Source organism: Python bivittatus, unplaced genomic scaffold (assembly GCF_059951505.1).
Source record: "Python bivittatus isolate LINGU-HERP-01145 unplaced genomic scaffold, Pbiv_v1 ctg000340_np1212, whole genome shotgun sequence".
Taxonomy (NCBI): domain Eukaryota; kingdom Metazoa; phylum Chordata; class Lepidosauria; order Squamata; family Pythonidae; genus Python; species Python bivittatus.
In genome coordinates, this window is record NW_028277056.1 from 23,468,455 (window position 1) to 23,495,454 (window position 27,000).

Here is a 27,000-nt window from a genome sequence, read left to right on the forward strand (position 1 = left end):
ATCTTCACTTGGTTAAATGTGTGTGCAAAGATAAGAGCACCTCTAATCCTCTTACCTACATGAGTAGGAATTACAAAGAAAGAGGAATTAATGTCTAGAATGGGGACAATCCTTGGCAGTTAACACTGCCATCCTGTGGACGCTGCTCACATTCCCACCGATACAACTCCCTTAAGGCCTATAAACAAACTGATAAAATGAATCAAACTATGGTTGACGGCAGATATAACCTTGGTTGGCAAACGAATAATAAAACACAAAAACAAACCAGCATGAAATAGAAAGGGTTATACCACAGCATTAGAAATGCTCAAGCAAAAATATATTTCTAAATATTAGTAGGTGGAGGAGAAAAAACAGGGTAAGACTATTGCTTTTATTGGCTGAATCATACACAAGGTTGGATTACTTGATCTCTTGTTTTGATGCATCTGCATTCTTTTATGTTATTATCATATGACTTTATCCTTGAGAAATTCTTCTTCTCATAATGGGTTTTAGATACGACTTCAGTATATGAGTTTCTAATGTGTGAATAATATTTTGGGTGGTTCTTACCATCTGAATTTCCATTAGTATGCTGCAGAGCATACTAATAACTGACCGCCAATCAGAATGGATTCTTCCTAGCCAGAGAGGTATCAACCAATCACTTCTTACCTATTGACCAATAAGTGAATGGCTTGCTCTGCTCCCTTGTGTTTGCACCAAACCCTAATCTCTTTCCCCTCCCAAATGCACAAAGAAAGTAAACTGAAAGAACCCTAGCAGTGTCCCTGGGGGTGTGTGTAAAAATTTGCAAGAGGGTGGGCATGGTGTGGAATTCTAAGCTCTGCCCCTTTTCTATGTGTACGTCAGGTTCAGCCCAAGAATCACATGAAAGAGTCTGGAAATCAGCTCAGCTTCTTTATTAGCTTGCACCTAAGAGACAGAATCTTGCCCAAGAGAGCAACTACAACCCTCAAGCCCTTAGGGAGGGGCCAGTCTCTTCCTCCTTACTTTCACACAGTCCAGCTGGGGGCTGAGGAGATGCTTGGAATGTCACCCCCCCATAACCTTGAAGCTCCCTTCCAGAATCCTCCCCACTCATGCCTTCCATCACAGTGTGCACATACAAAAGGGGTGGGATTTGATCGTTACACCATGCCTGCCATCTTGCAGATTTTGACATGCACGCACACACATTCCCATGGACACCCAGGAAACATTCTATCTGCTTAGGATGGCATAACTCATGGCACGTTTTGACTCTTTTGCCTAAATTCCATCACACTGCAAATGTACCAAGGGGTCAGCAGATGAGAGGCAAAGGCTACCCCATACAGCCAGCATTTCTGCTGCTGCATCTGCAAAGAAACCTCACAGCTGCAGAAATGGGAGGTGGGACCAAGCACAATGCAGAAGAGGCAGTAACAGTCTTGATTGATTGTCAGGAGTCTCTATCCACTTGTTATGAACTTACAATTTATGGTTTTGATGATTAGACAGGATAGATTATAGAAAGAAGAGAGCTATGCTGTAACTGTAGAGCAGTGTTTCTCAACCTTGACTTTAAGATGTGTGAACTTCAACTCCCAGAATTCCCCAGCCAGCATGCTGGCTGGGGAATTCTGGGAGTTCAAGTCCACACATCTTAAAGTCACTAAGGTTGAGAAACATTGCCATAGAGTAAGAGTAAACTTATAACTATACTTACAGCTGTGTAAAGAACATCAGAAGCTACTTCTCTATATCTATTTTCTTTCTTTTCTATTTCTCTTTTTTTCCTTTCTTGCACTTTTAGCTTACTCTTTGATTTCTTTCTTTTTTTCGTTTCTTTTTCTTATTTTATGTTATGTTTGCTTTTATTTTCTCTTTTAAAAATCTTCAATAAAATTATACAGGAGTCTCCACCCACTCTGCGAGCAGGCTGGAACCCACATCTGGTGGATGCCCTTAGCCGAAAGATGTAATAGATACATCTTTTATATAATAAAATATATAAATAATGTGATACTTCCAGTCAGTTGGAGAGGATTTCTAACAGTCTGTGCTGACTGCTTGAGTTTACAGCCTATGCAAAAGGTCAGGAGATGCTGGGATTTATTGTGATAGTTTGAAGAGAAGGTTAAATCTTGCAGCACCGTACAACAATGAATGCAAGCTTCCTGTGTGCAATGCAAATAAAAAAGGGGTAGGGCTATGATTACATGGTTGTAGCCACCATCTTGACTTTTTTGACCTCCATGAAGACCCTGTGTCGGATGATGCCTTTACCTCTTTTTCTCTCTATCTTGACATGGATAGAGAGGCCAGAGGAGAATTAAACTTAAAAAAGAAGAAATGAGCTCACAGAAGGTATATTAAGGATCTAATATGATAGCACAAAGACCAATAATATTTTAAGAGACTCCTTCCCCGGTGTGACAGTACTATTTGCATTTCTATTTTAACTGAATCTCACTTGAGCTATAAATAAAGGCAGGGCAGATGTGTTCAGCTCTTTGTGTTATGTATAGAAGGTTAGATTAGACAATTATAACAACCCCCTCTGGCCTTAAAATCCATAAATCAATAATGATGGTTGGAGGAAAGTGGTCTGTGTTTCTCAAAATTTAAAAAAAAAATGGTTTGAAGCTAAGCCCATTATATCGGTAGCCAATTATGGCTTGATGTCCTAGCCCTCCCACGAATCTAATTCTCAAAATATTGCACCTTCTGTCCAAGTAACTACATTTATTATGTATATTCTTTAGGCTACAATCCTATGCCTGCTTACATGAAAGCAAGTCCCATTGAGTAAACTGATTTAGGAAGCTCCAACAGAAGAAAATACATGTAGCTCAGGGTCGAACTGTGGAGTCCTTGGTGCTCTCTGAGCTTGGTTGTTTGCTTGCAGACGTTTCATTACTTGACTAGGTAACATCCTCAGTGCTAGTGAGTGTGAGGTTTGCACCCTGTTTATATACAGTAGTTTGCCCTGCCAGTGTTGATGGGGGTGTGGTTTTCTCCTTGGTAGTTCCTTGATTAGGGTATTGTTTTCTGGTTGATTGTTTGTCTGGTGTTAATCCCTGCTTATCTGGGTGTTGGTTGCTGGAGAGGAGAGGATAAGCAGGGATTAACACCAGACAAACAATCAACCAGAAAACCTAATCAAGGAACTACCAAGGAGAAAACCACACCCCCATCAACGCTGGCAGGGCAAACTACTTTATATAAACAGGGAGCAAACCCCACACTCAGTAGCAATGAGGATGTTACCTAGTTGGGTAATGAAACATCTGCAAGCAAATAACCAAGTTCAGTGAATTAGGAGGATTATGTTCATAATTTTCAGAATGTTTCCCCAGTTTTTGTCATCTTTGTTTTGTTCTTCCACTTTGTTCTTCAGTAGTTATACAAGCAAGGAATTCCGGGAGTTGCAGTCCCAAGAAATCCCCTGCCACATTTTTCACTTTATCAAAAATTAAGAAAACACAGGTTATCAAATACTAGTTTAGATGCATGTGTTTTCCCATGTTATTTTTATATGCTAATTGCTTTTATTGTCTGTTCAAGCTGTTTTAAAATATGTTTTCAATCTTAGAAACATCACACGTATAAACATTTAAATTGTTATTTTTCAGCAAATTCAATTTTTTGCTGATTTGTTCTTATGCCAATCTCTTGATTTTCATCTTATACTGTATCATGCTATTCAATATGGCAAATTAAAAGGCATTTACTGGAGTCATCCAAAAAAGGAAGATGTTCCTTCGGTACAGAAGGAGGCCACAGGATACGTTTGTTTGGCTTTTATTGCAGCATTACACAGCTCCAAGTAAAAGATAAAGGTTTCTGTCATTATGAAGTACCAAAAATGCTATGCACATCTGCTTAGTGGTAAGTCCACGTACAGTGAGGCTTAATCCTAGCTAAGTGTGTAGAACATTGCAATTTAAAAATGCCTTCTGTGGATTATAGTGGAAATAATGGAATGGAATCAAAATGGTAAAATGAGAAATATCCTCCTTATGAGATCTACAGATTGTAGTTCAGTTTTCTGCTCCTCGGGAGGAATGATAATCAACATAATCATTTATTCTTATGGGGTATAAATTTTGCTCCGTTCAAAACCCCCTTCCCTTCCCGAAAATACAAAAGGATTGATATTTTAAAAAATATCATACTTGCCGATCAGTTTTTCTGTACAGTAGTCACTGATGCCATCTGCTGGATTCTTCTCTCCATGATAAAAAATATTTTTCTGTTGCAAGTAGAAAGTCTAACAAAAATTAAGTTGATATCAAAGGAGGCAATTTTTACTGCTTTTGTTTGCTTGTTTGTAAATTATTCTACTTATTCCCATTTCCAGTTTAAAATTTGTTTCAGTAGGACAAAATATAGGAGTTCAGGTGTTGGATTAGCAGCGGGGAAAGCCAGCTCAAGCCCCCACTACCCCTTCAGTCAAACAATTACTGGGAAAAGTTGGGAGGAGGGAGAAGTCCAGACACCTTGAGCTCCTGAAGAAAAGAAGACATACATGTAATACACAGCTATATAAATACATACTAAATACTCCACATGTGTATGTAGATACAGTGGTACCTCGGGTCACGAACGCTTCTGTTCATGACCAATTCGGGTCACAAACAGCTCCGTTCGCAAAATTTTGCTTCCGTTCACGAACGCCGGATCGGGTGACGAACCGGATCCGCGGCCATTTTCCCTCCCGTGACACGTGGTCGTGGCTTCCTGTAGGGAGGGGGACTCTCCCTCCAAACAATAACCGCCTCCCCACCTGCCTTCCTGTCCTCCATGCCAGAAGTCGCGTCAAGCAAGGTTAGTGTTCTCTCTCTTCGTACTGTGCTTTGTGTCATATTTTTGCGTTTTTTTTAAAAAAATACATATGGTTCAGAACAGATTAACCATATTTACACTGAACCTTATGGGAAAATTTGATTCGGGTTGCGAGCAATTTGGGTCGTGACCAGAGTCGCGGAACGAATTAAGTTCGTGAACCGAGGTACCACTGTGTATTACAAGCACTCTAGAAATGTCTTCGTTTTAAGCAGTAACTGGGACACAGCAATTGGCTATGATTCTTTTGGACAGAAGAAATAGTTTGTCTAACTAATTAAAGGTACTCTCATAAATACTTTTGAAGTTCTGTGTATGGAATATATATTAGCTCTTGCTGGGATATATATATATTATATATGGAATATATATTAGCTTTTGCTTTCATGTACGGATACATAGGAATTAACTACAAGAATAATGATATTCCCCCCCTCTTTTTTTTTTTTTTTCATCTCTACTCTAGGAAATTCAAAGCCTTGCATTTCTTCACTAAAAAGAATTTGGATGAATCACTGCCACTGCGGAAAACTATTCACAAATCTTCCCTTTTAAATTTTTCTCATGACTGGATAGGACTTAGAATATTGCTGTAATGTGTAACCATGGTACAAAAAGCAGGTATGACAAAGAACATCCATCAAAGAAACTGCAGTACTTATTACTTATTTCATTTGTGGCATAATTTTATGCTTGGTTATTACAGTCATCTTCTCTTGCCAAGGTGTTAAATTCAAGAGTACCCTCTAATGTTGAGCCACTTCATGCTTCAGGATTGTGTGGATGACATGCTAGTAGATGACATTTGAGAGTTCATTTCCTTGGAATACTTGCTTAGATAAGTACATGTTCAGGTTCATTAGCTGGGTCACCCACAATACTAACTTGGCGTTTGCCTTAACTGTGGTTTGTTAAAGGCAACTTGGTTCACACATAACACTATGCCATAAACTAGGGGTGGACATCCTGCAGCCACAAACCCCATGTGGACCCAATCTATGATTTATCCCACCAGCATTTGACAGCAAATTGATATCCTCTTAGTTTCTAAAAGGAAACTAAAGAAACTATGTATATTAAGATTTTGGATACATGTCAGCTTAAACAGTCTAGGCGTGGGGATAGGGAAACCCAGAAACTAGGGGGAAAAAATCAACCCCCACACAACCCCACCCATAGGTATGGAAACATGATACCCATCATTTGTCCACCAAAAAATAACAAAGAAATGCACTTCCCCCACTATAAAAAGGCTGCACACTCTTTCTGTATTTCATGTCTAGGTCCACAAATGACAGGAAGCCAAAAGTAAATGAAATGTATGCTGACTTTTACAACAATGTTAGGTATCAGCCAGTATATCAGCATGAGAGTATGCCAGAAGGAATCCTTTTTCCAGCAGGTGAATTAGTCAGATAGTTATGTGAAAGGCAGCATTGTAGTTGCTGTATTCTTAATAGTGTCAGAGAACAGAAAAAGTTCGTTTACCCTAAGGCTATGTTTTTAAAATTTATTACTGCTTCACAATTTCTGCATCTTGTACAAAGGAAAAAAAAAAAGATATTTTCTTGAAATATTTTGCCTGATTGTTTTGCTCTAGGTATTATTATATCCTGCCTAGTGATCTTTTATAATGCTGATCAGTAGTGCTTGGAATCCTATCCTCTACAAAAGCTAAAACAATTACAGAAGGACATGGCCAAAGGTTGGTTCTAAGAAATAAGAAATAACAAACATACTTACATACAGACAAACACAAGTCTTGACTACTTTAATAATTACTAATGCAGACACACCTAGTATGAAACTGCATCGCTGCATTCTGAAACATGGAGTTTTAAACCAAAAATGCCAACCTGGGACTGTTGAACTAAGTTTAGTTTTGAATGAATGGCAATTTCACAGCAAAGCTACAATTCAGTTTAGTCTGAAAGGGGATTGCTACTGCCATTTCTTTATTCCTTTACCTGTCAAGATAAGATGACAGCTACCACTGTTACATTTTAGTTTTATGTTTCAGTTACAGTGCAATGGTCATGCTGAAACAATGGCGCTTCTCCATTATTTATCTCATTGCCCTGAAGTTCAAAAGTCTTAATATACAGACAACACATGCTTTCTCTTTATACATATCTTCAGTGGAAGTTGTCTCAGGCATAATTTTTTGGGGTGGAAAAGGGAAAGAACAAAAAAGAATATATCGATCCTCACTGTGTGGCTACCATTTAACATAGTGCTGTGTAATGTGGTAGTCTCCCCAGATCGTTGGTTAACATCTCACAACCTTCCAGCCAGTGATTATGATATGCATGTGTTTCCCTTGATATTCCCTTGTTTTAAAGACATCATTCAGGTTTAATTATTTACATGTGTTAATATTCCTGCCCTTTGCAGTTTGTCAGTTGATCATTAAGCCTCTTTGTGATTAAAAGTCTTAAAGTACTGGAAAAACCCATATATACTCATTGTACCATATTGAGAAAAAGATCTGATTATACTTCTGGTATCTAAGCATGTGTCCCTACCCAAAGTCTTCAGTATTTCTGAAAATCTGGATAGCTGTGGAAGTCTTGACCTACAAGCTGCGAGGGTTGGTACAGGTTAAGGCTGAGCCAGCCAAGCAGTACTGCTGTTTGGTTCTGATTCCTGGATAATGCCATCTGTAGCTCCATGTGCCACTATGCCTGAATGAGCAAATGCACAATATGCCAGTCCTCCTAGATTCACAGCTCCTGCTACATCAGAAGGTGAAAGTCATGACCAGCAGAGTCTTTGCCCAGCATTGGCTGGGAAACTGGAGGCACCCTGTCCTGGATCAGCAGGCACTGGTAATGGTAACTCACTACTGTATTGTCTCTTGTTTAGGTTACACGGGTTGCCTTTTAAAGTGATTTGGAAGCAAGAAGACTACAATCAAAAACCTTCTTAGTTATAGCTTCCTGACTCTAGTCTGCCTTCCAAGGTCAGGTTGGCCCTTCTGTCTTGTCATTCAAAAAGAGCATTAAAACAATGCTCTTCCAAAGAGCTTCAGTGCAGAGGACGTGACTTGATTGGCAGGAGCTAATGAGGAAGGCTGGTTGTCTAGGGTTACAAAATGTTATTGTGATTGGCTGATGTGGGTCTTCCGGGCTGTGTGGCCGTGTTCTGGAAGTTTTGGTTCCTAACATTTCGCCAGCATCTGCATCTATACCGCATACCATGCATCTGCGGAAAAGTATGCATTGGAACCACAAAACGCAGCATCCATACCAGGATAAAAGAACACGAAAAACACTGCAGACTACAGCAACCAGAAAAATCTGCAGTAGCTGAACATGCTCTCAAGCACACTGGACACAAAATCCTATTTGAAAACAAAGAGATACTGGACAACACCAACAGCCTCTATACCAGGCTATACCGGGAAGCTATTGAAATTCACAAACACCAGCACAGTTTCAATAAAAAAGAAGAAAGTCTAAAAATCAACAAAACCTGGCTACCAATCTGAAAAATACAGCCTGCAAAAGGTCAAGGAACTCAGGTCAACCACCAGGACACGCGAACAATTCACACAATGAACATGCTAATCACCCTCAGCAGCCACTCATTAACAACTCAACAGAAAAAACCCTGCCTAACCCCCAGGAAGATACACACATACTCTGATCACCAAAACAAGCAGCCACTCATTAACCCGCAACACCCCCCCCCCAGGCACCCTCGCTGATCTCTATAAATACCCACTAGGGTCACATCACCCTGGGCACAGAGAGAACTGCTCCTGTCTGTGCTCCTGTCCTCTGAAGATGCCAGTCACAGATGCTGGCGAAATGTTAGGAATAAAACTTCCAGAACACGGCCACACAGCCCGGAAGACCCACATCAGCCATCGTATTCTGGCCATGAAAGCCTTTGACAATACGTTATTGTGATTGTTTATAAACTGTGTCTTATACTGTTGATTGTAAGCCACCTAGTATCTACTGTATATGGGTGGCAACCTATGTAGTGTATCTCTGTGTGGGTGAGTTCATTTCTGCAAAAATTCACCAAGGGATCTGAGATTTACAGATTTACAGATCTTACATATAAAATCGCAAGCTTTAGCTAACAGTATCATTACCCTTTATGAATAATTTTGTTCATTTTTTTTAATTGCACACCAACACAACAATCTTTCCTCCCTTCCCTACTGTTCCCTTTTATATGTTAATGGGGTATTTACACTAATACAACATTACATTATTATTAATTGTTGTTGTTAGATTATGAAAACCTTAATATTTTAATTAATTTTATTAATTATTAAATTAATATTTTATTTATTTATTTATCATATTTGTATAGCTGCCCATCTCACAAAAAAGTGACTCTGGGTGGCGTACAACACTCAAATAAAAAGGAAACCAATAAATACATATAAAACCGTCATTATTAAAGCTATAAAAACTATAAAAAAGCACACAGAACAAGAGAGGATAATGTTAACCACAGTAAGGGAGCCATCACAAAATCTCCCCGATTCCCTGGGACTCCCAGACTGTACCACATAGCCAGGTCTTGAGGGACTTGCACAATGTTAAGGGGGATGGGGCTAACCTCGGTTCCGGGGAGAAGAAGATTCCACAAGGCAGACCAAAAAGAAAAACACACACCCTCTGAACAAAATGAGTGAAAGAAAAATACACTCTGGACTACAATGTAAAATTGGATGAGGATATTGCTCTAAACGTTGAACAGCTCCTCTTGCTGGATATCTTGCACCTATAGTTCTGCATGATGCCAGATTTTGGGGTAGCAGCTTAGAGGTATACATTTATGTTTTCTTTTGAATTATGAGTGTTTACTTTTATCTGGCAAGGATGGGAGAAGTTGCTGCAACATTTCTATATTGCTTCTTCTAAGCAGCACCAAAGGAAAGAGCACCAGCCAAAAAGAATTTCCATGACACTGCAAAACCGAGGAGATATTTCTGATAAATAGTAATGAAATCATCTTTCTGGAGGAAGGAAGAGAGGAAGTGGAAATACTGGGCATTGCATATGCTGCCAAATTCCAAAGGTTCTGGGTGGTGGTGAGAGAATGCAAGAGAAATACGCACATATATGTGTACACACACACACACACAGAGTCAGATATAATGATTTTTAAACATTCTTTTAGAAATATAAATTTCTAAAGGCCAGAGTAAAACATGTTTTGAAGCCTCTCCTAAACCATAATAAGAACAGGCATTCTTCAATATGAAGTTTTGCTTTTTCAGTGCATTTAGGTATTCTATGTGTGCTTTTCCAACTTCATATCCAGTCCTCACTTTTCAGCATTTCATAAACAATGCCACAGATGTCTACTAAGAATTGAGTCCTATTGACATCAGTGGAAATAATGTTCTGTATGCATTGGAAAAGATGAAAACTCAGGAAACGCAGCTCACTGGGGAGCTGGTGTTTTTAAGATGAAGGGAATACATTGATATATTAGCCTTTATCTTCTGGAAAGCAATTCCAATGAATGAATTGGCATAGTGGAGTGTGTGTATGTGTGTGTGTGTGTGTGTGCACATGTGCGCACGTGCGCACACACGCATGTGTAACCAGATAGGCACAGAAGCATTTGTACAAAATGCTAAGCTTGGTAAGTATTAAGCTTAATTAGATTTTTTATCGCTTAGTATGTTAGGCAAAGCTTTCAGTTTATGATTCCATGTCCCAGAAAAGTGGTAACAAGGTTAAGCATGTTGTATGAATTCTGTCAGTATATCCATGAAGAGTTTTATGTGTAGATGAGAGGTAAAGTGAGGTAATACAACTCTGTTTGGGGATCTGCCCACCGGCTTTTTGTGGGTGAAAGGAAATCCCTCTTATTCTTCAGTGTAATTGTACCCAATGACACATTTTAATTATATTTTTTTTCCTGATTTCCTCTCTTCTCCTTTGCTTTTCTCCTTGAAATATATTGATTTAGGTTCTTCTTTCCCAACCTGCTGCAGATGTGATATGACTACAGTTTTTGGAATTTCCCAGCCAACATGGTCATTAGGAATTGTGAAAGTTGGAGGCCCAACATATCTGGAAAAAAGATGATTAGAATCTATTAATGTTCTTCCATGATTAATGATGTTAAGAAATTAATATTAATTATATACCTTATGTCTATCACTATGATTTAGGGGGACGTGGTGGCACAGCGGCTTAATGACGCTGAAAGTTGCCGGCGAGAAATGGTCAACGCTTCAGCGGTTCGAGTCCAGCCTTCGCGTTAAACAGGGTGAGGTCCTGTTTCCTCCCCAGTTCCTGTCAACCCAACAGGTCGAAAACTCACATGAGTAGATAAATGGGTACTCTCACTCTGGTGGGAGGAAAAATGCTGGCGGCGCCTTGCAAAAAAAGGAGTCGGGAGCAGTTGCCGGTAAGCGCGAAAAACCGTGCGCGCCCGAAAAGGGCGCGAAGCAACGGAAACCCTGCCTCCTGCGCTCGCCAGCTGGGCTCTGCTCTAGGAAGGAGGCTCTGGCAAACCACTTCCGAAACACTTGCCTTGAAAACTGCAAGGACTCGTCCAAGCAGTCACTGCAGGGTCAGCAATGACTGAGCGCAGACCAAAAAAAAAAAAAATGATTTAAATAATAATTTGTTCAGAACTACTTAGCCTTCTTGCTCACATTGTATTCTGTTATAATCCTGTTGTTAAAAATACTAGAAAATACACTTACAGCCATAAAGATCCATGCAAATAATGAAAAGATATCTAGTAATGAAAATAAAAGAAAGGCTAGCTATCTTCTGTTCATAATATTGTATCTATTAAAACATTTCAGTGAAATATCTAGTCCTAAAATATTACTTTTAAAATATTCATTCAAAACTCAGGTTCTGTTAAATACCATATATATTTCAAGAGAGAATACAAATACTTCTTCTCTTCCCCATTTGCTGAAAAAAGCTGCAAAACAGAAATTAGTGCACAGAGCAGTAGCAGCAGGAGCTAATTAAATCTGCAATACATTTTTTCTGAAGTGCAGATGTTGAGTCTCAGTGTTCAGTCTCTCTGATTTTGCTTGCACAGTGACTTACAATGACCTTTTGAATATGCATGTCTGTGTGTGTCCATTTGGGCATGTGGCTGTACAAAGACTTTTGGACATTGATTATCTAAGTCCTTAGTCTTCTTTCTAAAGCCACATCAGTTCTAATTTCTGACGAAGGCAAATCATTTCTTCCCAGGAAGCCCCACATGATAAGGAAGAGGGAGTAGGAGAGAATGAGGGAGAGGGAGAGAAGGAGAGAGAGAGGTGTGACAGACAGATAAAAAGGAAAAGAGCATGGCCCTGCATACTATTGGTCAGGACTGTATCTGGATTTATGAGCAAAGAGATACACCACAGATGGCAATGAAGGATGGGGCAAAGGCCTTTCATTGGTTCTGGGAGTGGATAAGAAGACAATATAAAGATTTAAGGATGGGCATCACATGATCAGAGTCATGAGAAACATTAATGATTTTTGCAGCAGAATGCTATATAAAGAGCCCATGGGGAAATAAGAAAAACTAGAAGCAAGAAAAGTACAGTAGTCTATTTGGGAAATGAATGGAGTGGGTCATAGTGTTTGTTCAGGGGATAGAAATTAAGAATCATAATTTTGCGATACTGTAAGGAAGGAAAGTTACTTGGTGGCAGTGTGGGATCAAAGGAGAGAGCAAGGAGTCAAAAACAGCTACATTCAGCAGGGTTAGATGATAAACCTGTCAATGCATATCCACTTCCCCTTCCCAAATCAATGTCCCTTTTGTTTTTTTATAAGTGGCATTACTGTTATTCTTCTCTTATTCCAAGTGACAAAGAAACCTTGCTTGAATTCAAAGATCAGACCAAATCCATTCTCTCTTCTGAAGGTAGCTATTTGCTTTTTTTCTTTCATTTGTTACTCCTGCCCATTTTTCTCTAGCTCTCATGTTTTATACCCTTCTTTTGAATCTGCTAAGCATGGTGAGGTGGAACATTGAATGAAACATTGATCCTTGAGTCGTGTATTAGCTGCTTCCATTGTGCCGTGACTAACAGACAAAGAATGGAATGATGGGAAAACAATGGATGAACCCAAGGATAAGAAATGTTGTTTGTGAAGGTTCAGTAAGCAAGAGATCACAGAGGAATTAACAAGTGCATTCATGTCAGGGCTTCTGACGCTACTATAGTTGATATTTCTATATTGATACAGCATATAAAGAAATGAATTTGGGGAAGGAATCTTTCTCATCAACAATGGCTGTTTTATTATTCACAAGAGTACTGCAGAAATACAGAACATTTGTCTATTATACCTGCTGTGATGCAAGCTGGTCCATGTGCTGTTGGAGCTAAAGCCAGTAATACAGGCCAGAAAGTCATAAATCACAAGGTGGTTTTTGCAAATGACTCTTAAGAATGCAATATTTTTTGTTTAAGCCATTAACCAACTTTTTTCAAAATCAAACTTTAGTCAGCGTAGAACAGTACATCTATAAATAGTAAAAGAGCAAAGGCTTGTGGGATACAAATATGGTTTCTGTAAATTCAACAGAATGTTAGAGTGTTGTGTGGAATGGAATGGAATATCTTTTAGAATATGAAAATGTTTCATGGTCATTGCCAACATGGCAGAAGAAATGTGAGCCAAATTTAAACGAAATGCTTGGGGAACAGCCAAGATGGTGACAAACTAGCGGCACTAAGCTCGTGCCTTAAAATTGGGCCTTTTCTAACTGGGGCACATTTCCCAAGCATAAATTACACAAATTTTGTTTAACATTTGTTTAATAGTAAACAAAAGCAGGAAAATAAATTGAAACAACTGAAACCACACTTTAGTCAAGCTGGAGAAGTAGATAAACCTGACTCTTTCCTCTCCACCGGTGAATGAAAAGGAACCATCAGTACAATAAATGGAGTCAGGAGTACATATACCATCTCTAGTAAGAACACAGTTATGGCACTGGACATGGAGAACTTACTACTACAAGGAAGACTGAGGTACATCAGGCATCTTTTTCTCTACCCAAGAAATCTGGTCCAAGAAACCGCAACCTGGAGCAGAGACAGAAGACACAAAAGAGCCAGATATGTTCCTCACTATTTCTGTAAACGTCTACCAGAATATCTGAGCAATATTCCTTCTAAATACAGAAACCATTATGCATGTCCTAGAATGTTTCAATATTATATTAGCAAAGGCAGATAAGTTCTGGTATGCCTTTGATGTACTTGTAGCATGAGGCAGTGGAGAATGGATAAGCCAACTAAACCCCATAAAACAGCCCCAGGAGTTGTCTAGGCAGTTTCTTCCTGAGCACCAAATATAGCCTCTGCCAAAACATCACATGAGATGCACACAGAGCTGCCAAAAACATAATTCACCCAGCTCACTGTGTATACTTCAAATCTCTCAGGTAATGCCACAAATTGCAATGAACCATAACAGTACACAGAGATGATCATTTTGCAACCCAGTAATAAACTCTCTGAGTTTACTTTTAAACATCCACCCTAGATTTACAGGCCTGGATTCAATCCAGTCCCTGCTCAGCTGCCAATGACAAAGAGAATTCTGCTCACTATTAATAATTCCACCCTTCCACTTAAGCTCACTTGGATTTGGGGGAGGGGGGAGGAGAATCTTCTTCACAACTATCAAAATAAGGACTGTACAATACAGCTATTATTAGCAGGAAAATTAGGAGCAAAAATGTACCTTCTCGAAACAATCTTATAGGTCACTTGCAAATGCTGAATTCCAGAAGTCTCAGCAGACTAAATTTCACTGTTTCCAAGCCAGACACAGTGAAAATCACAGATCATAATAAAGGGATTCATTCATTCCACTAAATGCAAAAACTAATTCAGGCTTTACTTACAGTTCACAGATTAACAGATTTTATCCTTGATCCATTGCATAATAAATAAAATATCAGGGTAATAATGTAAAGAATGGAACCATGATTTTTTACCAGACTATTTCTTTGTTATATGCGATATACTTGATCATGAAAAAAAGCTAACACAATCTTATTCATATGGGCTGAGCAGAACACCATACTCTGAAGACTTGTAATAATCAAGTACAAGGTATTCTTTAATATTTCATAATGTTCTGGAAAGAAAGTCCCAGAAATCAGTTTTCTTAACAGCCTGTGTTTGTTTTTACCTTTTAACTCATCCCTGAGTGTTCTTCAGCCTTAATTAAATGCTATTTTTATATGCAAATTTATATTTGCTATTTAGCACAAAGCCTGTCCAATGTTCTCACTTTTTTCCCTCTTGCTGAACAATCTTTCACTATATGTCCAATGGCATTAATTATTACTTTATGCTGAACACTGGGCTGGTATAAAATATACATTGAATATTTTAACTTATTCAAAAGTTTCTTTTAACTTGTTTCCTATAATCACTCATATTTTACCCTTGATATGTGAGGCTGGTAAAGGTCTAGCAGATCTAAGCTGCAAAAAAATGGATAACCCCAGGACAGCAGAAAAAAGATGTAACCATCTGATGGTCATATGAAGCTTTGAAGCCCAGATCTAGTAGCTATGGGCTTGGCAAATGATGTGGAAAAACCGAGAAAAAAATTACAAAATAAAATGGCACCTTTTCTTTGAATCTCCTGGGTTAGTATAGAAAATTGTAGCTTTGTGGACTGTATCAGAAAGAGAGAATTAAAAGCTAACCCTGTGCAGATATGTTGCATTACAACTCCCATCATTCATAGTAGAGTTATGTGGTTGTTCAGATGTTTGCAGCCCAGAGTGAGTAGGCCTATTACTGCTATGCTATTGCTCATACCATGCTACTGCTCATGGGATTTGTAGTCCAAAATTTCAGGAGAGTACCAGTTTAGAAAGAATGCTATGGAATAAAACTAATTTACAAAAATTCTAGTCTAACAATTTGATAAGTAAGTAAGTAAATAAGTAAAAGTTATCCAGTTGTTATCTTAAAGTAATTATTAACTCAACTTAAAAGGTCTGGCTGAAGATAAAAAAATGAGAGATTAAACCCAGTAATGTTTTAAATGCAAACTACAATTCTAAGATTGGGAGTCAGACAGGAAATATTTAAAGAAAATTGCTTTACAGTCTAAGCATAATTCCCAGATATTCTTCTTTTCTTGGGGAATTGATTGCCTTCTCACTGGCTAGGAAATACAGTACAGGTAGTCCTCGTTTAGTGACTGCCTCATTTAGCAACCATTCACGGTTATGAGGTTGATAAAAAAGTAACCTATCCTCGCATTTATGACCTTTGCAGGTCTGTAAAGCAAAGGAAATCTGAAGTAAGATCATAAGCACAGTCTCATTTAATGACCGCTTTGCTTAATGACCCTTTTGCAGGTCTCAGTTGTGGTTGCTAACGAGGACTACTTGTACCTGAAAAGAAGATGTATTTCTCCACATCCTATCTAAAGATGATATAATGTAGGTATCAGCCTGTGGAAAGAAAATGGCAGTTTCAGCCAAAGATAGAAACTTTACTTTGATTTCTATAAATATTGAAATGGCTTTGCGTTCTAACAGACCAGGTCTATGGACTGAGCTCAGCTATGGTTTCCTTAACAATGATTTGTCGAATAACTAATAACTGAGTTTACATATTGTATTAAGCCAAAACTAAACAAATCAGATTGTGTTTAGCAGACAATGTGTGAACCCAATCAATGTACTATTATGGTTAACTGTTAATTGTGTACATTTAATGTACTTTCGAGAATTCTTTTTTACATGACCCCATATCTTGTAAGAATCCTACCAGTGAAAGTTTTACAGTCATTCCTTTGAAAGAGTTGATGCGGTTAAGTGAATACGCCAATAAACATGGAACATGATGAGATATCTTAGATTAAATTTTCTTCTTATAGATGTTCCCTATCTTAATAAGCAGAAAAAAGTAGCAGATCGGAAATTGGGAAGAAACCTTATTCTCTGATACAGACCTGCCATCACTCGTCAATGCTTCAAAAATGCACTTCCTTTTCTTGGCTAAAAATGGTCAAGTGCTACACTAGAGTTCATCATTTTAACTCCCCTGCAAGCTGGGTTCACACATTGTATCCAGACATGGCTTGTTTAAACATGGTTTATTAATTAAAACACATTTGGCTGGATCTGCACAACATGCTAATTAGAAAATGATGGTTTCCAAACTACCATGATGATGCTAATGTGCTGATGCATGATTAAGGGAAAAGAGAAAAGATGCAAGGATATAAGTAATATCATTTACATGATGACATACTCATATATGTTTCATTATTTGCCTCCATTTGCCCTCCTTGCAAACCCCAGTGCTAAGGTTCATGCAATATGCTAAGTTATAGAATAAACCAGCATTAGCTGGATCTCCAAAACATGCTAATTATAAACATTACAGTTTCCAAATGGTTTAGATTCATGCTACATGACAAGTGAAAACCAAACAACCATATTGTGCAAACCCATCCATGGTCGCTGGATCTGTGAAGGAGATTACTTACAGAGCAATGCCCAGATAGAGAAATTAAAATGGTGATTGCCAGCAATCATCTAGATCATGCTGGCTGGGGAATTCTGGGAGTTGATCCACACATCTTAAAGTTGCCAAGGTTGAGAAACACGCTGATCTAGATCATCTTTTTTCCACGTGGTGTGCTGGCATCCACCTGCTTTAAAAACAAGGAACACAATACCAAATGAAGCTTCTGGCACGTCGCCTTTGTGGAATGTGTGGGAGGTTGCTCTGGCTTCAGAGCAGAGCTTCTCATTGTGAAGCTTTCATTAACTTCTGCACTGTTAATGCACAGATGCTCTGCTCCAAGATAGAGCTGTACCACTGGAAGATACAGGACAGGCCATTTCCTGTCTCTGACACATATGAAGGGTCTACTAGGAAGGCTGCAGAAATCTGCCAGATGTAGCACCAGCCTTGTCCTGATATCCTAGTTCTCTTTTTACACCTAGTGTTTCATGTGGTAGACAGATTCAAAATAGGTACCATCCTCCATCTGTGGTCTTAAGAGGAACATCTTATTCTTTAACTTAAGACTTCCACATTGCCTTCACTCCCATTTGCTTAATGAAGTAGTACAGGCTAGACAGTGTGCTCCAATTCATGCTTGGCCCCTTGATACCCTCCAGTTTTATCAAGTCATTCCTCTCCTCCAACATACTTCAAAAAATAATACTAAGGAGCCATAACAAAATATAGGACAAGTCCCCTCTGAATTGTATAATCTTAATATCAACAGAGGCTGGTAAGCACTCAATTATTTAACATGTATTACTTTAAAATGTACTGATATTTCTAAATTTCAAATCTATTGTGTTAATCACAGAGAACAAATGAAAGTCTGTCCCCCATGACATGACATGCCTGGTAGTGTTGCTTTTGTTAATTTTTTTTTTTTGTTAGGAAAACATTCCGTAAACATCCTTTCCTTCCATTTGCTTACCAATGTTTTTTTCTTGATGTTCTTGTTATAAATTTAGATTACAGTTTTGTTGGATTGCATCTTATAGTGCATGTTGTATTTTAAAGAAGGTAAAGAAAACATGCAAAACATGGTTGCTGGAATTCTTTCTGTCTCTTTTCCCAGCAGTGGCCAAAGAAGGTGTCTATACTGTGTCTATGTAACAAAGACATGTGTTTGGGGGGGGGGGAGGGAGATGCACAAACTTTCTCTCCAGGGTCTATGCAGAGTTGGTGCATACATGTTGTCTCTTCATATGTTTCTGCATGTTTCTGCTCTTCTGTCATGTTGCACCTATGCCTGTGTATATGAGCACCCTGGGAAGCACAGGGCAGACTGCATATAGTCTGTGAGTCATGTGACCAGGAGAGAGCTGGTGGGGGAGAAGGAGAGCGGCTTAGCTTGATCATCAGCGTTACAAGCTGCTGCTAACTCCCTCTCCCAGAAGGATGCACTGGGGGAGAGAAGATTTTCTTCACAGCTCCTGGCCTGACCCACCCTATTTTCTAGCCCTGATCTTTTCCCCCCTGCTTTCTCATCACACAGCAAATCTGGTCCGGTCCTGTACAGTTTTTAGAGTGGTATCGGCTGAGGGACACAAGCAAGTCCTGAGTCCTTTTACATAATCTATTTCCACCATTCCGTTGGGTTGGAAAAAATGAAAATGCCCAAATATGAATATGTGGTTGGTAAATGCACTCTTGACGGTTTAGTTTCAAGTGGGAAAACACAAGCACAACGGAAGGAGCACACTTCCCTATTTGCCACTTCCTGCAGGTTGTTAGGCAACCACCCGACTGATTGCTATAGGCCATGGAGTAGATGCAACGTGCAGCTTTTATGGCAGGTAATACAGTTCCTCCCTGCAGGAAGTTCTGTCCTTTGCACCCTTATGGCATCATCTATTCTATACTCTTTGGAATCCGCAGAACTTTATAGCCCGGCTGAGCTCAGGTACCACCAAGGGCAAAAGCAGCAAAAGGAAATTGGAAAAGTCAGACAAAATACAGAGCCAATAGAAGAGAATATCTGTAGCTCGGGGTTGAACTGTGGAGTCCCTGGTGTTCTCTGAGCTTGGTTGTTTGCTTGCAGATGTTTCATTACCCGACTGGGTAACATCATCAGTGCTGTGAGTGTGGGGTTTTCTCCCTGTTTATATACAGTAGCTTGCCCTGGCAGTGTTGGTGGGAGTGTGGTTTTCTCCTTGGTGGTTCCTTGATTAGGGTATTGTTTTCTGCTTGATTTGTCTGGTGTTAATCCCTGCTTATTTCGGTATGGGCGCTGGAAAGGATGTGTTTGGTTTTTTGTTTCCTTCTTAGTTTTTGTATTGTTTCTTTTGAATGCTGTGTAAATGTGATTTATCTCTATGTGTCTGTTGATGGCTGATTTGTCTGAATACCAAGCTTCCAGGAGTACCCTAGCTGTCTTTGGAGTTAGCTTGGTTCAGAGTGCTCACAGTTTCCCAGTTGACTGTAGCACACAAATCAACTAAAGCCCTCCAAAACTTCTTAAATAAACCAAAAGACCCAGTAGCCCAAGAAGAAAAAAACAGGAGTCATCTACAGCATACAGTGTAAGGACTGTAACAGCCACTATGTAGGACAGACAGGCAGAAGACTAGCACAGTGCATCCATGAACAACTAGCAGTCAGAAGACCCAATGAAATCTCACAACACATGGACAGACTCATAGTTTCATCAAGGACTCCAAAATACAGAGCATCCCAAAAACAACAATGCTGGTCATAATGTCAACTTTTACATTCTTCTTTATATTCAGAACAAAAAAGAAGGTATTTCAATGCAGAGTCTGTGGAAAAAATAGTTGAAATGTTTCTCCATGTGCTTTGTCCCAGGAAGAGGGTTACTTCTCATATAGTAGTCCTCGTTTAGTGACCACAATTGAGACCTGCAACTCAGTCATTAAGCGAAGCAGTCATGAGGTGAACCGTGTCTTTGCTTATGATCTTAGTTCACCTTTCCTTTGCTTTACAGACCTGGAAAGGTCGTAAATGTGAGGATTGGTTACTTTTTCATCACCATTGTAACTGCGAACAGTCGCTGTCTGAGGCAGTTGCTCAACAAGGACTGTGTACCTTTCTCCTGAGACTCTTGTCCTTGACTCATAGACTTTCTTTTGTATTAGTAGCAGGAATATTAACTGCCATGTTTTCCAATGACTCTTAACAAGACCTTAGAGTTAAAGGGTCAGGAATCCCTACACACCTAACGTAATCATTTGAAAATCAACCAGAGAGTAACCTATTCTGGCATTTTAAAACCTGAAAAACCATCTAATGTCAAATTTAGGAAGACGGGTAGCCAGCTTGAGAAGCGGCCAATGTTTCATTGGTCCTGTTTAATTCTGCTTCTGACATAATCTCGAAAAATAAATTGGGCAGATTATTTACCCACTTCACGGGATTGCTGGGATTACGGGGCTGGGTACGAGGGATCAGCACTTCAAAGGCAGGGTGGAATAAAAATGTAAGATTTGGTCGCACTGTTCTCCACCCTCACCTCCCCCTGGGCATTGCCGGATCCATTTCGCCGGCAAACTGCTCGGCGGAGCGGGGCTTCTGCTTGTATTCCGGCATAAAGCGCCACGTGCAGCGATGGCGCAAGTGCAATAAACCACATTCTCTAGGAGGAATGGCACGGCCTCCTTTGTTCTTTCGTTTCAACTTTGAAGCGGGCGCGCGGGCGGGCGGGCAAGAGCGCGAGGTCGGAGACAAAGAAGCAGGGAAAAGGGGCGCGCGTGCGGACGCGACTGTAAACCGAGGTTATCTCGGGCCAAGCAAAGGCTCGCCGCCTTTCCCGTTTCCCGCGCCCGCCCGCTCGCCCGCCTTCCCGCGCCCCTATTACCAAAGGGGCAGAAGGACCCAGGTGAGAGGAGAGACGGTGCCCGGCTGTGTGTGTGATGGGCGGGTCCTGTCAACGCAACGTCGGGAGGGTGGGGAACGGGCGCCACTTGACAGGAGGGAGGGAAGGAAGACGAACCGGCCGTTGCCTCTCCTCCTCCATCATCCCCGCCGCCGCCAGCTCCGGCAGCCACGGGATAAGGGTGAGTGGAGGGAAGCGGCAGGGCAGGGATTCGCCCGGCCTTGGAGGCGTCCACACGACGAAATTCAAGCCAAGTGCGCGGCTCTTCCCAAGGGTGAGGGAGGATGGGGATGAGAGCCGCGCCTAGAAAGGGGCGACCGGGGGTGGGGGAGGCTGTCGGCGGTCCTCCGCCTCTCCCTTCCTCCGCTCGCAGGGCCTCCTTGGGAGCCCTGGGGAAAGTTTCCCCGATACTCACCCGGAATGGGGGAGGATCGCCCGTTGGCATCACGCAGGTGCTCTCCGTTCTCCTTGCCCTTGGCTCCCGTGTGGAGTTGAAAAGCCACCGCTCGCCTCCGTGACTTCGCTTCTCAGTAGCACCACCTGCTATTCCGTGATAGCGCGTCTCCTCTCTAGTCCCAACTCCTTATTGAATGAATTGCCCCACGTGTCACCCATTTCTCCTGCTTTCCCTTTTTACCTTTGCTTTTTCTGCCCCATCAATTATACCCAGAATAACAAAAGCCATTTCTTTCTTCAGTGAGACATGCCCCTTTCTTTCCCTTTTTATTGTCTGGAGGAAGGTGGGGTGCTTTGAAAATTAGTTATAGCTTTCCCTTGAAGGAGGTTTGTTTGTTTATTTCTTCAGTATTTAAAGGAGTATGGAGTGGATGTTAATGGGTTTGTGGGTGACCAATGCTGCCCTCTCTGGTTTGAAGTAAAGCCTGAGAAAGGACTGCCATATGCTCTGTGTGCCAGTTAACTTATTTTTGGACATACTTTATAGTTATGTGCCTTTATAAATAGTTTAATCTATATTTAAATAGTGAAAGGGAAGTGACTTCATCAGCCATTTCTAATAATATTTTAATGCATTTTACTAAATAGGGTAATCTTAAAATGTTCTGTCTAGACTGGAACAGACTGATTTTGGTCATATTTGGAAGCAAGTGATGCTGAATGTTAAAAAATATTTATAGCAAATACAAAAATAAATGCATATAAAGTGCATAATTAATATCATTAGGGTCAGTATGTGCATTTGCTAATTTTTCCAAATTGTTGTGTTAGTTGGCTTTTTAAAAGTATTAGATTTATAATACTGGAGTCTAGTTAACATCTATAGTGCTGTAGCCCTATGTTTTAATTTTTTACTCAGTGACTCAATTAATATAGCTATTAAAATGTTAAAAAGAGTAACTGATGTCACTTAACATCAATAGTTCTTATCATTTCATGAATGAGTAATGTTACCCTTTGATTCCATTAAAAGCAACAAGTTAGTTCCCTAAAGTAACTACAACTTTAAAGATTGTAGTATCCTTCAGTTGTTTAACATTTATTATTGTATATTAAAAAATCAAATATATATTTTTATTGTACATCCTTATATATTAGACTGAATTTTTATAGTTAGGCTATATTTATATGTATTCACTTCAAAGCAAAAATCTTTGTTATCAGTAGGATTTCATCAATATGTAATTGTGCTGAAGAATTACTGCCCTCATCTTTTGAATTTGCTGAGTTTTTGCATATCTTTGACACTTAAAGTTTTCAGAACTTCATGTGGGTTTTAGTGATATATAAAAGGAGTCAGAATTAAAAAATAGCACCAATGTTTGTACTTGTCTTTTTTACCTCATAAACAAAATCATCCAACAGACTATGTGCCAGTGTATAGAAGTAATCCCCCCCAGTTCAATCAGTTTAATTAATGAAATAAATAGGACCAGATGCAATGTTATGTGGGAATGACCTTGGGAGACGGGGAAGAGCCATAGCCAGGGGAATGGTTGGGTAAGAGTCATATTAGCCCGCAGCAGGAATGTGGGCATGGCAAATGTCTCAGAAGGGACCCTCCCTAATTTCTTGGGTTGTAAAGATGATGGGGGGGGGGGAATGTACTTTCATACTTGCAAGATTCTGTTAATGTAACCTTACAATAAAGTAGAATTAGTTGATTTGGGAGTGCTTCCTGATTGGACTACCTTGCAAGGCTGACACCATTGGGTGAACCCTGCCCTATATAAATGTCATGAACTTTGGTTCCCCTCAACACAATAATGTTATTACCAGATAGTAGGGACAAGTCATGTCTCATTTAAAAGGAACTTCTAAAGACCCCTGTAGAAAAGTAATTGATTCTTGTTAATCTGGAAAAGATTATTAAATCATTTATAAAATTCAGGATCTCTACCACTCCACAATCAGAGACATCATCTTAAAATGGGGCAAATTTAGGACAATAATGAATCTTCCCAAAGTGGCTGTTCTGTCAGTCACTTCAAGAGTGCAACATAAAATTATCAAGGTAAACACAAAGAACCTAAAACACCAGACAACATTTTTGCCTTGTCTAAATACAGCATGACTTTGCCATTAGAAAAATACTGGGTAAAAATGGGATTCTTGGGATAGTAGCAAGACAAAAGCCATGGCTCACTAAGAACAATAGTCCTCATCTCACAGTTGGCCAGGATGATCCTCCAGACTTCTGGAGGAATGTTCTGTAAACAGATGATCCAAAAGTGGAACATTTCAGGCTGTGTTGGTATTGTTTGGTATTATTGCAAAAGCCAAACCCTGTGTTCCACAGTAACAACCTCATACCAACTGTCAAGCATGAGAGTAAGAGTGCCTTAGTTGGGGATGTTTTGTTGCTTCAGGACCTGGATAATGTGCCCTCATTGCCCATAAGGTGAAGTCCAAGTAGGTCACACAGCCATGATCCCAAACATACAAACAAGAGATTTGATAAAGAAGAACAAATACAGTGTTTTGGAATGGCCAGCTCAAGGTCTAGACCTAAATCCCATAGAAAGATTGCAGCAGGATCTAAAATGAATGGTTTATGCCAGAAAAAGTGTCAGATGTTACAGTTGAACCAGTTTGCCTGGGAGAAATGGGCCATAATTCTTACACAGCAAGGTGATAGACTGATCACATAATACAGGAAGCTATTGGTTATAGTTATTGCAGCTAAAAGTTATTGAATCTAAGAGGGTAAATCCTTTTTCATATTGGCACATGACATATTGGATGATGAAACAAATTAAATAAACATCAAACTTTGATTTTATTTATTTACTCTCCTTTATATTTCAGAAAGATTTACACGAAACTCTGCAAATGTTCAGTGGGAAAGATATGCAAAAATTTAGAAAATCTGAAAGATGGAGAGTACCTTTTGAAAAAAATGTATATTTAAGGGTTTTTCTTCAGTTTAATTTTTGCTTTTGTTAAACCATAGACAATATTTGTTTAGCAAAATTATGTTTCTTTTTGCCTTACCTTTTTTGTTACAGAGAAATATGGGTACTTAAGAAGACTGTAAGATAATATTTTAATACGAAGAACAAGGCAGGTGTCTGGTTTTTTATTCCAGCCACACTGTAAGTATAATTGGATTATCCCTATGTATTGTGTTAACTTTAAGACACCTGAAATTATCTATTTAAGGGAGCTTATACTTGCAGATTAAAAATATCACTGGTGCCTTGATCACTCTCTCACTATTTCATTCATGGCATGTGAAGATGTAGGATAGTGACAACTTTGTAGTTCTGTTGGATAGGAAAAAGCCAATATAAGAGAGTGGAAAAAGCTTTGGGCAATAGTTAGAATTTGTGAATCAAGGTGCTTATGTCATCTTTTGTGTAATCTTAATTTTTTTTTTCATAAGAATGCATGTATGGTTACTGAGTAGTGTAATGCAAAAGTGAGGTTTGACAAATAGAATTTGTGTATCAATTTCAAGGTGCTTATGTTATCTTATTTGTAATCTTAAAAGAATTTTTATAAGAATGCATGTATTTCTGCATAGTAATTTATATTTATTTGTTCTCATCTTGCAGATGGAATGGATTGAATAGCTTTTTTATGGTTACTGAGTAGTGTAATGCAAAAATGAGGTTTGACAATTAAATGTATTACACTGTAGTCAGAAATCTACAATTATCTCAATCAGTTGCATTTTTCTTTGATATCTAATCTTTAACACATGCTTCCGGAGTTGAAGGGGTTATACAAATGAAAATGAAAAAGGAATTAGTACATTCAAAGCTAAAAAGCAATAGATTCTTGAAGTTTTATGCTTTTGGGAGATGGAAAAAAGAATATGAATTATAGATTAATGAGATCTGATGATACTTAATCTATTTTTGTATATTTTATATGAGGATTTTAAATGCTAACGCTAATGACATTATGCCATTCTGTTTCAAAGACAATTCTGCATAGCATTATTAACTGCTTTCTTTTGTGGATTCCCATAGTTATTATGTTAATCAGGAATGGTCATAGCTCTGAATGTTTGTATATGTGTCAATTGTACTGATGGTATCTTGTAATGTTTTTGTTAAATAATTAGTGGATGAAATGTCAGAAAAAAACTCATCCAAGAATGACATCATTTTTCATCTCGTGCAATTTGAAAATCTTAGATGATATCCAAAATGGTATCCTTTTGCTGATAGAATGATACTTGATCCAGTGGAGGCTTTTAACAGAAGAAAAGAGAGGCTTTTCAGTGATATCCCCCAACATTCCCTGAATGGCCTGAAATTAGCTCCAGAGAGTTAGGACCCTCTTTGAATTATGGCAAAGGAAGGGCAGGCAGGAAGGGGAATTGCCAGAAATTACTTGCATTCAAGTTGATATAAGTTCCACTAAATCAAATAGCTTTCCCTTAACCTCTTAGATTCAATCACTTAAATTATCTACAGAGCCTTGATTGTGTTATAATAAACAGTTCTATATACAGTAAATGTTACTGCTAACAACAACAACATGTTGTTGTAGATAAATGGCTTTTATTTTCAGTTTCACTTAATAAAAGTAACATGCTTGCCTACTGATCAGAAATTGAGAAAAGCTTTGATCTCTTCCCTCCTGTTAAAGCAGTAGTGAATAATCTATTTTGTGCCATAACATTCATTCCAAGATTCCCAGAGAATGATTAAAATTAAAAATGGAAAAATGAAATAAATACAAAAGCAAGAATAAAAACATTTCAAACAGTATAAAAATAAAGTTAACATTAACAATATGAAATACCTTTAAAAATTAAAAGGCCAATGAAAGATAGCTGACACAGAGTTAACTCCTCTAAGGGCATAAAATCCACAGACAGAATGGCACCACAGGGAAGCCCCTAGCTCTGCTCTTCATCCCTTATCTTCCATTTATAAAATTTATGGAATACAACAGAAGAATATTATGGCAAATGGAGTGATTTTGTGTATGCATATAATGCATGTCAATTTCCTCTACATATTGACATTTACATTTTCCCAAAAGAATCTGAATAGGCTACTCAGTTTTGCAGCTATAAGGAAATGTTGGTACTATACAGGAGAAGTAAAGAAAACAAAATCAGGAATAAATTAGTATTATCTGAGCTATTACAAGTTGAGTGTTATAGTTACATAGAAAGAATGCTAAAAAATTGAGACAGAATATTATAGAAGAATTTATATGGATGTGAAGAACTTTGGTGATTCTTCATTACCAATTAATGAGCCATTATTAAATATTGTAAGCTACTTAATGGAAGCCTACAATTAGCTGCTTGATATGTTTAAAGATTTATTTAGGAATTCTAGGTGCTAGTTCTTTTTAAAGAGAAAAATAACATTTCTAATTGTTGTGATTTAAAATGTTAAATTGCTGTGATTTTAAG

At 38.9% G+C, this 27,000-nt stretch overlaps 1 protein-coding gene and 1 long non-coding RNA gene across 2 annotated transcripts in view; one reads left to right on the forward strand and one right to left on the reverse strand.

Annotated features, from left to right (window-relative positions):
- Positions 1-9,241: 9,241 nt before the first annotated feature.
- Positions 9,242-21,705, reverse strand: LOC112540118 (uncharacterized). Its single transcript, XR_003084192.2, has 4 exons — positions 21,577-21,705; positions 17,307-17,474; positions 13,789-13,861; positions 9,242-10,868 (listed from the first exon to the last, which is right to left on the reverse strand). It is a non-coding gene; the product is annotated as an uncharacterized LOC112540118 (long non-coding RNA).
- Positions 21,267-27,000, forward strand: part of FRY (FRY microtubule binding protein) — a 200,375-nt gene continuing 194,641 nt past the window's right edge. Inside the window, exons 1-2 of the mRNA XM_088140710.1 lie at positions 21,267-21,342; positions 24,626-24,712. The gene's annotated coding sequence lies outside the window, so the exon portion shown is untranslated. The remainder of the gene's footprint in view (positions 21,343-24,625; positions 24,713-27,000) is intronic.